Source organism: Athene noctua, unplaced genomic scaffold (assembly GCF_965140245.1).
Source record: "Athene noctua unplaced genomic scaffold, bAthNoc1.hap1.1 HAP1_HAP1_scaffold_130, whole genome shotgun sequence".
In the NCBI taxonomy this organism is placed as follows: domain Eukaryota; kingdom Metazoa; phylum Chordata; class Aves; order Strigiformes; family Strigidae; genus Athene; species Athene noctua.
Genome location: NW_027437606.1, coordinates 131,726 through 144,556, shown reverse-complemented (window position 1 = coordinate 144,556; position 12,831 = coordinate 131,726). Strand labels below are relative to the sequence as shown.

General features: G+C 42.9%; 1 pseudogene; it reads left to right on the top strand.

Moving 5' to 3' along the window:
• The first annotated feature begins 1,075 nt into the window (after positions 1-1,075).
• LOC141955186 (zinc fingers and homeoboxes protein 1-like) lies at positions 1,076-11,089 on the top strand (annotated as a pseudogene).
• Positions 11,090-12,831: the final 1,742 nt, after the last annotated feature.

The following is a 12,831-nucleotide window of genomic DNA, read 5'->3' as shown; positions in this document are numbered from 1 at the left end:
TGAAATTTGGGTCAGTAGCTCTGGCTCAGGGGGTCAGGCTTCTGTCACCCTCAGTATGACCACTTACTGTTCCAGGACGATTGCTCTTGAGCTCTGCAGTTGCATCTCATACCATCATAGTAAGATATGCTAGAGCTCATCTGAGCTCATCAGAACTTTAACTGCAGATTTGTTTGCAGTTTGTAGTAGTGGTAACCTCTGTATGGCCCTAGCCATGAAATGTTATTTGTATTACCCTCCCGAGTTGGTCATGGACAATATCTCCTTATGTGTGACACTATGCTAAGAGGATGAAAGATGGTCTCTGCTGTAAAGAGCTTGCAATCTAAATAAAAAGCAAGAGACAAGGACACAGTGAGACAATGTCAGAAAATAAAGAGCTGCTCCCCTCTTTTCATGTTTAGGGAGAAGCCTATGACTGTCAAGAAAACTAATCTTCCCTCAAGGTATGAATATTTCACAGTGTCTGGAAGAATCCACTTAAGATTCAGGAGCCGCCCATCCTTTGAGGAGTGCTCGCTGTGGGCCTTACTGCCCTCTTCACTGCAGGCAGCTCTCTTGCTTTGAGGAGGGAACTAGTCTCTCCTTTGCTTTCTTCCAAGAGCAGCTACTTTCCAGCATATTTTAATAAAGCTCTAAACCATGTGAGAGCTGCATGGTCGATGTGTGTGGATAGTGCCTACCAAGGTAGGGCCCTAGTTGCTGACCAAGGTTTCTTGTTTCTACTGTGTGCTTGATGGTCTCTGAAAACTTTGTGGTGTACATGCTCCTGGCACAAGAGTGGCTGGACTGTGGCGAGGACCCATGGAGGCTATCACAATACAGATAACATCAGTAATTAGAGAAGCACTGGGGGAGAATTCTTCCAAATTAATTTTGCCTCAGAGTAGACTGGAAAACGAGGAGAAGAAGGGCTGTCGGGATCTAGACAAGCTTCATCTGCCATGCTGTATTTTCTTTCCTTGGCCAAGAGGCTCAGGCAATAGAGCAGTGTGACAAATTCCTGCCTATCGCTTGACTTGTCTTCACCACCCAGGCTGTGGGCTCTGGGCTCACCCTGACTGCAAGATGAAGCATGCTAGCCTGCCCCCAGTTACCGAGGTTGAAGCTGGGTCACAGCACCTCACCACCAGCGTAAGGAAGCATGCTCGTGTAAACAGCTACAGTAGCTTTGCTGATGCACGGGAACTTGTTCATCAACCACAACTTACTGGGGCCCGTTTGTTCTCTTGGTCTGATGTTCATGTGCAGAGCTGGTGGTTTAGGCTGATGGTGGAGTAATACCTTGGCTGCCTTTAGGAAGAGATTCATCTATGGCTTCTTTTATCCCTGAAGATGCCTACACAGCGCAGCTGCAGCCATGCAGGCTCTTGTAGGGCTCCTGTATCTCTGAGCCCCCTCAAAGCTGCCTCTTCCAGAGATTTCTCCTGTGTGAAGCCAGGGCTAACAGCACCGTAGCAAATCATGCTGTGCAGACTCAGGCAAACAGCTTTACTTAAGTACAGTGGGAATTTGTGTTCTGGCAGCTACATTGATGACTCGGGTCTTAGGGGAGAAATTGAGCAAATCTCCAGTGCTGACAAGGCACAGGAATTTCCTAAAGTTGCATTTTTTAATTTCTGTAATTAATACATGAGGAACCTTTTAAATGTCTGAGGGGAGGCAGGGGGAGAGCCATGCAAGGGAGGAAGGAGGAAGAGAAGCAATTTTATGCCTGTGATTTATGACTGAAACCATGCAGTCAGCTGCTAGGCCCCCTGTGTGGTGCTCAGGAATCACTGCTCTCCTATCGCTGATTTACCAGACAAAGGCACTCTCTGTTGCAACACAGAGCCTCTGCAGACCATGTTGGTATCCTCAGAGGCCACGGCGGCTGAAACACCCAGCCCTGGAGGACTCGGCAATCCAAGCTGGCAGCCAACCGGCTTCTCTGGGATTTGCCCCTGGGAGTGCCTTGCTCTTTGTGTTTTACTTTGAGCTGGGGCCACATTTCACTTTGATTACTCATGTTTCTTTTTTGTTTTTTCTTCTTTTTGATTTGTTCTTAATCGTCTTGCTGGATTTTCATGCTTTGCTCGTTAGACTGGTGTGTTGCAGCATGACTGGCAGTCCTGGAGGAGTGGGAAGGGAATAGGTGTGTCCAGTGTCCATGAGACATGCAAAAGAAACCTCAATCCCCTTTTATTTTTTTGATCAAATCTACCTACCAAAGTTGAGTTTCTACCCAGGGATTTATGCCAGCTGGTGCTACATCCAGTCATAAATATGGTGGCATGGAAAGATATTTTGGGCATGTATCCACTTAGAACAACAAAAAACCACATGTCTACTTAGAAAGGAAACCTTTAAAACTATGCATACAAGCAGTGCTTTGGCCTCAAAGACCGTTCTGGTATAGCCAGGTTCATTAGTCCATTTTGCAGATTAAGGAAGTACAAGGATGACTTTTCAGCTCACCCTCTCCAAACCTGCGTGGTGATTAGATGGGACAAAATGGACCTTCCTGGGTGGATGGACTGGCAAGGTGGAAACAGCATTGCAGTACACTTAAAACACAGCACACTCTGTGCATGGTAGTATTGTGAGGCAGGGCAAACAGCTGAGGTAGCTACAACTTCACCTAGGTGCTGTTAATGAGGAATGGTGTGCCTGAAAATCTTTGTCTTGAAGAAGCTCTAGGATCAGTCTTCACTTAGTCATATCCCCTTTTGGGAAACCGTGTCTCAAAAACGCTGAGATTTCTCAAGTTTCCACCTTCTGCTTTGGAGCAGAAGTGAAATCAAATGGAAAAGTTACCAAAATACACTCCCACCCGCCCCCACGTAGGCACTGAGCCAAGATACTAACAGAACAACTCTGCAGTTATGCAATTAATTTATCAAAGCAGCTTGGTTTGACTATTTGTTACAAGATCTTACATTTCCATTACAGTGACTTGTGACCAAACTCCTTGCCAGAGCTGGGGAGGTGCGACAGCCCTGCTGCCTGTCCAGGGGTGCAAACCGCCCCCGTTTACCGCCCCCTCCTAACACCGACAGGCACACGCCAGAAACGGGGAGTCAGCCAGATGCTGCCCTGAGGCCGGGCCTTCCTCTGCTCTTGCTTCGCTCGGCGGGCTCGCCCCTGGAAGGCCGGCAGCGCCCGGGCTGCCACCGCCGCCGTTTCCAGCCAGTGCCCCAGCCGGCTCTCCCCTCCAGCCCATGCAGCGGGGGAGGGCATGAGGCCTTCTCAGGGCGCCTGCCCCAGGCACACTACCGGCAGCAGGACTTTGAGGTATTTCCAGGGCTCTCACACGGCCTGGGGGTCTGAGCCGAGCCTGGGCCCTGGTGGGTGGAAGCTGTGGGGATAAACTGGGCTGAGCCTGTGGTCCCCGGTGCGCTGAGGAAATGTGTCTATTTATATAAAAGCCTCCCGGTAGAGCCGTGGCCTGGAGATGCTAGAGTGAGTGGCAGGGTTATATCCAGCTTGGTGGTTCCTCGTTTGTGCGGAAAGCATGACTGGCCCACGGGCAGGGGTGGTGACCTGGTGAAGAGCAGTCCTGCTGGCTGAGCTGCTGCCAGGCCACGATGGGTAACTGTTCTGGCAGGCTCCCCCAGCCAGATGTCATCTTTCCAGGAGTCAGTGTGAAGTCAATGTGAACTGGCCAGAAATGTTGTTCTGCACCCAGAGCTGATCCAGATCAGGCTTGCCCACCTGAGCAGTTCAGTGGTGAGCAGAGCTGGTGTTTGTGGCCGTGAAAGTCATAGTCAGCCAGAGGTGTGTGTGTGGATTTCTCTGCTCCTGGGGATAATACCATGTCCCACAAAGGCTGTCTCATCTCTTGTCAACCACCTGGCTGCTACTCACCTTTCTCAGAGCTCCCCCTGCTGCCAGGTGAAAGCTGACTGTGGTTGTCAGGCTCGTGACAGTTGTCTTATGAGCCGCCTCATGAATTGCCCCACCTCTCTGTTGCTCTCTCTCTCTGGATGGCTGGTTGTGCCTTTGGGGTGCATTTACGTTTCTGTTTCTGCTCCTGCCTGATGTAGTCCTAGATCCTGTCCTCACTGCCTACTTTCTGAGCCTCATTCCTGATCATCCATGCTCTCCTGCCTTTATAGTCGTAGTTGCAGGATCCAGTCTTTTGTTACCTTGTTCCTGGTTGAAACCAGCCACTTCCGCCCTTGTTTCAGCTGTAATAGCTTCTTGTTCCAGGCTATATGGTTTGCATTACAGGCTCCCTGATTTCAAAGCCCTCAGGCCAGCTTCTAACTCCACTCCTTCTGCCTTGCCCACTGGATTTGTGGACCTTTTTGTATATCTCAGCTGGCACTGACTTCTGCTTTTTAATGTTATTCCAGTGCTACTGCTGCCTTGTCTATACACAACAGATGCTTGCCAGTCTCAGCTGAGACACCCTGAATGGATTCATAAAAGTGTGCTGAGAAGAAAGATGCCTCAGACGGAGGTCAGACATGGCTGCTGACCCTCAGGAAGAGCAGATTGCTTCTTGCTGTGTGCTGTGGTGCCCTCTCAGTGTAGAATGACACCCCTTCAGATCTCCTAGTGGAACAGACCATTGGTCCCTAACCCATTTCTGTCATGATGATCCATGTTAAAAATGTCTAGTCTTCAGTCTTATTGCTTAGCCTGGATCACTGTGACAGGACCAGAATCAGACTGCACATAAAATTACAGATTTGAGAGCACTGTCCCTAGAAAGGGGGCTGGAAATAAATACATGGGGGTAGTAATCTCTTTGTTTGTTGTGAATACTTTTTTATGTCAGCCTAGGCCACGTGATAAGAAATGCCAGGGACAGCAGTGATCTAAGCTGTGTCCATTTTTAAGATACAGGTGACTGTAGAATCTACTTGGAATTCGTAATGCCTGATTCTTGCCAGGTTATATCACTTTGTCCTGTAACAAGGCAAACAGGGGTGTCTTGCATTCCTCATTGTGATCCGTTTTGACCAGTGGCTGCTGCATTCTCTGGACAGAAGGGAGATGTCTCTTTTGGTTGAGAAGGAATGCAAGCTTAACACCAAGGAAGAAAAATATTTCAGCCATTTTGCTAGGAAGTATTTAGGGTATGTTGCCTGGAAGCTCTTTGTGTTAGAACCATTCAATTTTGCAAGGAATAATTAAATATTCATTGTGAGAGATGGGAGAATAAGCACTGCTCTTTAGTCTTCTGGTCTGAGCACTCACATGGAGGGGGAGGAACCAAGATCCCAGCCTTAGCTTCACGGAATACGTAATTTAATGTATTTAAATGTTAATTGGAGACCCGTTGAATGCCCTGAGCATTAAGCTACAGAAGTATTGCTCATTCTTGTCTTTTTCCTTAACCTAATTAACATATAATTATTTTGTGCAAATTAGAACCACCCTACAGGAATGATAAAGATTCACCTTCCTTGCTGTATTCTCCGACTTGCTGATTATTCATGTGAGGTGAGGTACCTGCAGGTTCAAACCTTCCTGTGGACAATGATATGAATTTGAAACAAGGTCTTCCAAATTTAGGTTAAGTGCTCTGATCATTGAGTTGGTGGCTGGGGGAGGTACGTCTTGTGCTGCAGATGATCCCTTCTGGATGATCCCTTCTGGATCAGGCCTGGTGAGGGAGAGGTGGACTGATGTGTAGTAAATCCTGCCAGGGCTTAAGCACGAGTTAGGATTGAGGTTGCTCATCACTGTCTAGATTTGACTGTGTAGTACCAGGGCCCTCGTCTGTTGCTGGCATAGGTGATAGCTGAGTCTGGAGAAATGAGAATGTGGACTTCAGCTCCTGAATTCCCTTTGTGACTGTAGTCATAACCAAAGCGTACTGTCAGGCTTGCCTTTAAATGAAAATCTCTTACTGTTTCGTTTGGCTTTTCTTTTTGTCGACACTACTAGAAAGCCCTGTGTGAATATTCAAACTGCTTACTACTCTTACCTCCCAGTAACACTGCAATGAGACAAGATGTCCAAGAGGGCCAGGCTCGGTGTTTATATCGCTTAGGAAGGCATAAGGAGGCTCTGGATATTGCAGAAAAAATGGTAAATAATGCAATCGTTCTTTTAGATTTTGAACATTAAAATATTGCCAGTAGTTCCTTTATATGGACTATTTTCTGGAAAAATAATCTTCACGTTTATAATCCTTCAGGATGTTCAGTGCTCAGAGTATTTGGTAAACAGAGGGTAACTGTCACTGCAGATATAATCTCTCTTTAGAAATCAGAACACCCTGTACCACAATGAGCTCCCTGTGCAGGGAGGCTGCTAGTCCTGGAAGGGACTAAATATCATGCCCTGCCAGGCAGAATTAATGTAATGTAATAGGAAGTATAAGAAAGGGGATAAATGAATGCTTAAATCTTTGCACTATAAAAGGACGGCTCAAAACTCCCTTTTATTTCCATATACTCGCTGCCAAGCTGCCACCAAGAAGAGTATCTCACCACAAATTGAGTTTTTCCCATAAAGGAAAAAGTCCAGAGGCTCTAGAGTCTGCTAGAGTTTTACTGCTGCTGTTTATTTTACATAAAAGGTGTTTACGCTACAAAGAAGGGCAGCTGTATAAAACTCTGAAAGCATATAAACAAATGACAGCATTTGAGCCTCCTTGCCTTTCAGACTGGGACAGGGCAGCTGAAGGGAATGCTGTCAGCTTCATCGTGCATGATCTCTATCATGTATCGTTTAAGAGCGCAGTTTTGTACAATTGAAAAATTACCTCTAGTGATATATGTGTGTCATTATTAAGGGAGACATTTTCTTAGGCTCTGAATGATGATTCTGTTCTACTCCTGGTTTTAATCTATTATCTTTTGTTTCTAGAGAAGCAGTGCTGCTAACACAGATCACTTAGCAATGGTTCTCAACCTGCAGTTTTCCATTTACCAGGGTCTGGAAAATGTAGAAAAAAAGATCACATGCCTGCAGCAACTGATCTGCTTACATCCTTTCAACCCTTGGTACTGGAAGTTACTTGCTGAAGTTTATATGAGCCTTTTACAGAGCTTGTCTTCATCAGTCATTCCAGAAACAAATATAAATCAGTCTGAAGAGGTTATTGTAAGGGGTGGTAGTTTCAAAACATCGACTGGAAGAGAGATTAATTTGCAGCCTCACAGATCAGACAGCCAGAAAGAAGGCGCTTGGTCCGGCCTTGCTACAGAAACCAAGAGTGAGAATGCAGTGACTTGTAGCAGCAGCCAGGCTGTAAAAGAATTCCTCTGCGCTTCAGAAGAACTGGAAAGGATGGACGAAGGGGAACACACAGCCTCTGAGTCCTGGGAGCAGAACATGTCGAAGAAAGTTGGGATAAAGGCAGGTGCCTCATTTATTAGAGCAAGGTAACTAAATGTATTCTTAGAATAATGTTAACTTTGCCCAATCGAGAACAATTTAAAGCATATTTTTCCCAGCCTTAATATAATATAATAAATAAAAATATTTATTTTCAGTTTACATTTTCAATTAAATGTTTGTTTTGGCATTGGCAATGCTAACTTAGAAGCACTCTGCTCTTGCTTCAGATCTTAAAAAACCAAATCCACAGCATGGTAGCTGTGAACAACCTCAATCTGAGTGAAAAGAGTAAACCAGCGTCATACACTGTTGAGAAGTAAAGCGTTTTTTAATGGCCTTATTATATTAATCTTTTCAAGTAATTATATACAAAAGGGCTTGTTCTTCAACAAATGCTTCTGTTAGAGCATGGCTGTTTCCTGGTTTGGTATTAAAGATGCAGCAGCAGAAGTGCCCCAAAGGGAAGGCTAGCCAGTCCTCCTTCTGCGAGTGCCACCTGTCTTATTTGCTTGAAGCCTCATGCTTGAGCAAAAATATATTTTGTAATAATACCCCAATCTGCATAATGGATGAGGTTGAAAAATGAACTCTGTGACAGCTGATTGACAGGCCTGCATTAAAATGCTCTTTCCTTTTCTTCCCTCTGTTCCTAAAACTCTTGCACACCACAAAAATCCCCAAAGCGTAATCTGTCAAAGAGATAATTAGGAACTGGTTTTGTTAAAATAGTCTTGGATTTTTTCCCCCCCTCTTGCCTCTCAGTAATGTATGAGTCACTGAGAGTATTTAAAGCCATTTTATGAACTTCCACAAATGTTGACAGCGAACACCTGTTAGGGCAAGATTTAAGAAATGTAAAAAAAGATATAGTAGCTTCTAATTGTACTCAGGCTAAGAGATGGTGACTGTAATTGCTACTTGGGAGAAGTTAATAAATGTAGTACTGATATTTAATATTAAAGCTACATTCATATTAAAATAATCTGTGTTGCTTGTTTTGGTGTGTATAGTTCAGCATTGAGACAATTAAAAATTGTGGTATTTGCTTGCTTGGCTGCACAGTTTCACAAAATGTTATTGTGGTTTATATTTGCAGATACACTTGTCCAGGGTAAACTTGTCCCCTGCTCAGGGCTTATGCATTAAATAGGTTGTCTAATATTTTCAGGTCTGTTGGATTTTAAGTGCATGTTGCATAAACAGGTACAAGGTAAATTGCACCTGGAAAGGGGATGTTGGTATTGCTTTTTGTAGGAAATAAGGTTCTGTGTTAAAACATCATGAGCTCTTCTAGTTTTGTCAACCAAAAAAAAAAAAAAAAAAAAAAAATTGGATAAATTGTTTTGTTTAATTTTTATTCTTTTTTTTACATTATGTTGATGCAAATTTTGAAACAAAAATGCTCTACAAATTAAAAATACTTTCTGTTTTTACTTTGAATTTCCCAGTCAAAACTTTATTGAAATTACAAATGGTTTACTGGCTCAGACTTATAAATTTTGATGTTTATAATGCTCAACTTTAATCTAAGATTTTCTCTTCATAAAAATACACTCCGTTATTGTAACACCTGCTTTGTTTAACCTTGGTAAATGTGATACAATTTGTTGTCCTATATGCATAAAGCTTGAGTTAAACATAGTTTCAGTCATGATACTGCTAAGTTCTAGTAGTCTCTTGGTTGAATATAGTTAGATATTTCCTCTGCTGACGTGTTTTACAGTCCTTGTGTGAGGATGACTCTGGAAACTGCCACTGCGCTCTCTGGTCGAGCAGTTGGTGATGGGGTCCCTCAGTGACATGAACCCACATTGTGAGCACAATGTCTAACCTTCACCAAATCATGGTGGTGACTTCTGGGGCACTGCCTTGAATATAAAACGGTGGTGAAAGCTGTTAGAAAATATTCCAGGGTTGGCCTATGTGGGGAGAATGAGATTTGTCTAAACCCCCAAAATTTCTAGCTTTTCAGGTTACAAAGTCAATCACTGCCATAGGCAAAAATGCACTGCTGTCTTGTTAGGCCTTAATAAGGATGTGGGACTCCTGATGTACTACAGTTAATGCTAGCAGATCCAAGCTTCACTTTGAAATTGTGTGATGGATACATGGAGAGAAAAATGTTTGCACTTCTCAGTACTTCTGTGGTAGCAGGGGTATACCATACCCATAGTAGATTGATATGGATGTATTCACTTCTTTGCAGGTTTTGCAGTTAGCAAAAGTCAGGAAGAAGAGCCGTTCTTAAGTATTGTATTTTGGTTGGTTTTAGGTTTGCTGACTTGCTCTTTTGCCAGCTGTGCCTTTTTTGAACTGCCTTTTTTGTTTCAGGCTTTTACTTCAGCTTACTCGGTTACAGCAGTCATCCTTTGCGTTAGAAAATAACATAGAAGGTCAAAAAGAAATTGATGACAAAGTGGCACGACTTGGTTTCGGTGAAAACTCCTTGCTGTTGATGATCAAGGTAAGGGGATGTTTCACAGTGTGCAAGTTCTCAGCTACACGTAGGCTGGTTGAGGTACCTGAGCCAGTTCAGGCACAAAGTGTCTGTAAGCATGACACTCCCCTCAGGTAATTAACTGTGCCAGGAAACATGGTAAATTAGCTGGGACCAGTTGTCCTGGTAGTGCATCATCTGGAACTGACAGTGATAGCTATATAGCTTTTGGGAATGTTCAGGGTTGTTAAGTTTCTCACTGGATGTGTACTTGCAGATGCATCATCACTGTGAGTTTCTTGGGATGCAGATTTTATCTCAGGAATTTTAGATACCACAGAGTGAATCACAAGTATGAAATGGAAGTGGAGATTACTTTGATGACCACAGCAGTATTAAAAACTTCCAGAAAAAGTATTAAACATTTTCAGAAGACGACAGAGACATCCTTTTACATTATTTCTTTGTCCTGTTTGATGTACTGGATTCTATTTTTAAAGAAATACAAAGGGGGAGAGTAACATTGCATGACTTTATTCATAGAGATTAAACATTTTTAGTGCCATTTATAGAATTTCTGACTTTTATTTTAAGGAATAAAAGGAAGCTAGTGAGATTCTAACTTCGCTGTCAGTCTTACAGCTTTAAGTTAGTGAGCACCAAGCCGTTGCCAGGGTGGCGGTAAGTCCTGTGGGATTTCACCGTAAGAGGGCAGCAGCATGTAGACTATCTCAGGTTTTGGGAAGCTTGGAAAAGAAACTTGTTTCCTTGCTTCCCTTGACACCCCCAGGAGGAGATGAGTGTTGGTGCCTTTGCAAGGTGAGCACTGAATGCAGAGCATTGGTGTTGAGAGATCCGCTGGCGCTCAGAGAGTAAAAGTCTCCCTGCACAAGCGTAGCCAGAAGCTGGGCGGGGTTGTGCAGCTCTGTAGCTTGGGCACTCAGTTCTCGGTGGTTACAGCAGAGTGCAACAGGCAGACAACTTGATCGTGACTTGGAAACTTCTGCATGGCATGTGGTTCATGTGTCAAGGGCTTTTCTTGTAAAAATCTGTTATCAATGTCATATTTGTTGTTTTCTCTGCAAGTTATTTTCTTGTTTCTCATCTTTCTTACTGTCTTTGCAGGCTATGGGGCTGGATCTCATAGCAGAAAAACTAAAAGAGGAATTTCAGGGTGAGGTAAAATGCATAGGCCCTTCAGTGTCATCATTGGTAACTGCGTCAGCCACAGAATTTTAAATCAAATGGTTCGGTAATCTCCAAGATGATTTAAGCCACTTGGATAGACAATTTGTGCTGGTTTATGCCCTGCCAGGACCGGAGAGCACGTTGCCGTTGCCCCTCCCCCACCCGCAGCCGGTCGTGCTGGAAGTTAGGCACAAACCTGGGCTAAATAAGAAGAAAGTTTAATACAACAGTGTGATAAAACAATCTGAACAACAACAGTGGCAATGGTAGCAACAACAAACAGCAACAGTGAACAAGACATACGATATACAGAGAAATACCGCATAATGGTCACGGAGCAGTTCCCCGCCACCAAAAAGCCAAAGAGAACCAGGACACAATTCTGTTCAGATATATATCTCCTACCTTTGGCAACTTAAAGGTTTTGTTGTATTTATTCTCATATCTCTAAATGATTATGGAATTATATATGCAATAAAGTTCATATTACATTTAAAAATAATTCTTATTGTATATATTTTAAGAATATGTATAAATGTCTGCATTTAAACTCTTAACATCTCATAATTTTCTTTGATTTGTTTGTATTAAAATAATAAGGAATCCAGTATAAAATCGAGCTCTCAGTACAACTTTCAGAGGTAGCCATACATCGTAAACCTCACCATGTTTTGCTTGAAGAGCCTGTAATTTTTTGAGGCGTGCGATGTCGGTGTGATGGAAGGCTTCCTTTATGATGTCCAGTTTGAAAGTTTCTTGGTATCAAATTCTATGTTGTTGCATTTAGAACCATGGAATCAGCCATTTTAAAAATTATTTTTTAAAATATTTCTTGATTAATTGATGTTATGGTGATATCCTGTTCAGAGATGGATAGAGATCTTAAATATATTTATGCTGGAAAATTGTCAATAAGAATAATTCCATATGTTTTAGGAAAAAATATCAGTGGTAAATACTTAATTTAGAACTGGAAGGAGATTTTCTTTCTTCAAAGGTAAGTGTTCTTAGCAGGCACAGAACTAGCTATAGTCTTGTCAGCTCCCTCGCTAAGCGCACTGGAGAAAAACTGTCAAGGTTGTTTATATGTACTGAAGACTGTTTAGTCAGATCACATCCTTTGTAAAACCCTGCAAGGAAGAAAATCTTTGCTGTGAAAGCTGGCAGTGTTGTTTATGCATTGTACAACCTTATGTTATGCTTTCAGTTGATAATGACACCACTTTGCTTTATTTTCTGAAGCACTGATGCTCTGAGCTTCGGGCTTCTACAGAAGAAGCCAGATATTATCCTGCAGTTTCTTTTGCTTGAAATAATTTGCATTTGAGGCAAACAAGGTGTGCTCTTCCCACATCTTCTCTTAAACTGTGAGACTTAAATTCTTTGTAGCTTTTTGTAAAAGTGTTCTTTAATGGATATAGTTTAAAACTAGGAATCTCTTAGACATAATTTGCTGTGACTTTTCTTCATGTTTTCCTGTGTTTTCTTTATGAAGTACTAAAGAGTGCTGAAACATTAAATAACTCACAATTTAATGGTAATTCACCATATGTGAATTACATTTGTATCTGCAATTTTTAGGTGAATTTAAAGCTTTTAGACACTGGTTAGGGAACCCGTCACTAACCCTTGGTGTGATGTAGCACTCTGCTAAGTTGACCGTGAAACCTCTCCGGAAAAATGGAATAATGCCTTCAGCCATGTCAAATTATCTCTGATCGCTTGGTGACTTCATGCAATTAAACCACATCCTGGTCAGCTTGTTACGAAAGATGATGACTTGGCAAGTATACTTGGGTAAGCACTAATGCACTAGAATATTTGGTTGAGTCATGCATGTGCTTTGCTAGGTGGAAGTTTTTGTGTACGTGTGTAGAGCACTATATTCAAATGGCAGTGAAACCCGCCTGAAGGGCTGGGGATGC